At 63.5% G+C, this 1,146-nt stretch overlaps 1 protein-coding gene across 1 annotated transcript in view; it reads left to right on the forward strand.

The window, feature by feature from the left end:
• The window catches only part of BTBD2 (BTB domain containing 2), a 28,358-nt gene that overhangs the window by 1,800 nt on the left and 25,412 nt on the right, over positions 1–1,146 (forward strand).

Here is a 1,146-nt window from a genome sequence, read left to right on the forward strand (position 1 = left end):
AATCCAGGATCTCCAGGCACAGCCACCCCCACCATCCTGCCCCCGTGACCTCCTGCACCAAGTGCCCCATCCTTCCCCGGTGGTGATCCCCAGGCCCCCACCAGACCCCCGCCTCTTGAACCCAAGAGCCGAGACGCCTAAACCACATAACCCCTCAGTGATCCCAGTTCTGTGACACCCCAGCCCCATATCCGCCCCGGCCTCCAGGCTTTCTCTCTGAAAAAGGGGGCATTGTTGGCCCTAGTCCGGCCCCCCTGCCAGTCTCCAGGGTGCAGCCCCCAGACTCCCGGGCAGGGTGGGACTGATGTCCATTCCTGGTCTCTCGGACTCTGCTCCCCCTTGTACTCCAGGGAGCTGGGGGTTTGGGGCTCCCTGGGAGGGCTTCATGGGGGCAAGGGGACTGGGGGGGGTTCTTGCCCCTGGCCTGGAATGTTCCGCAGCCTGCCGTGAGCAGTCCTCCCTGCCTTTCTGACATGTGGCCTTTATTTAACCTGTGCCTTTGGGATGTTTCTTTCTGGCTTTTTCTTGGTTATTTATGCACACCTGGGTCTAGATTCCTGTGTGCAGAAGGTTCCAGGCCTGTGGTTGGGTCCCCAGGACCTCCTGTGGCTCCTCCCTCCCCTGTGTGTGTGCAGCCACGTGTGCCTCACCCCCACCCAGGCCTGGAGTAGGGGGACTGATCCGTGTGCGGGTCCCTCCCAGAAGCGCCCCCTCCCTCCCGGCCTCATGCCCATCCGTGCTTCTAAATGAGTGCTCAGCCCGGTGGCCTTTAAAGCTGGCCCTTCCCTCACCAAGCCGCAGGGAACACATGGAAGAGCAAGGTGAGGCTGCAGGACTCCCGCCTGCCTGACCCAAGCCCTTTGGGGAGGGGGCCAGGTGGATGCAGCTGGAAACCCCACAGGGAGGGGGGAGAGGGACCTCAGGGTTTCTGCTTCAGGGGAGCGAGCGCCCCCCCCCTCCCCGGGCACCACTAACCTTAGGACATGTACTCGATTGTGCGTGGCTGTCGGTGGTGAAGAAGGGTTGAGGGAGGTGGGCGTGGGGACCCCCAGAGAAGTGGGGGGAGGGGTGTGGTGCTGTTGGGGCTCAGGAGAATGGCAGGGCAGCGGGTGGCTGGGAGCAAGGGCTCTGGTAGGAGGGTCAGCC

Source organism: Ursus maritimus, unplaced genomic scaffold (genome assembly GCF_017311325.1).
Source record: "Ursus maritimus isolate PB19 unplaced genomic scaffold, ASM1731132v1 scaffold_14, whole genome shotgun sequence".
NCBI classification, from domain to species: Eukaryota; Metazoa; Chordata; class Mammalia; order Carnivora; family Ursidae; genus Ursus; species Ursus maritimus.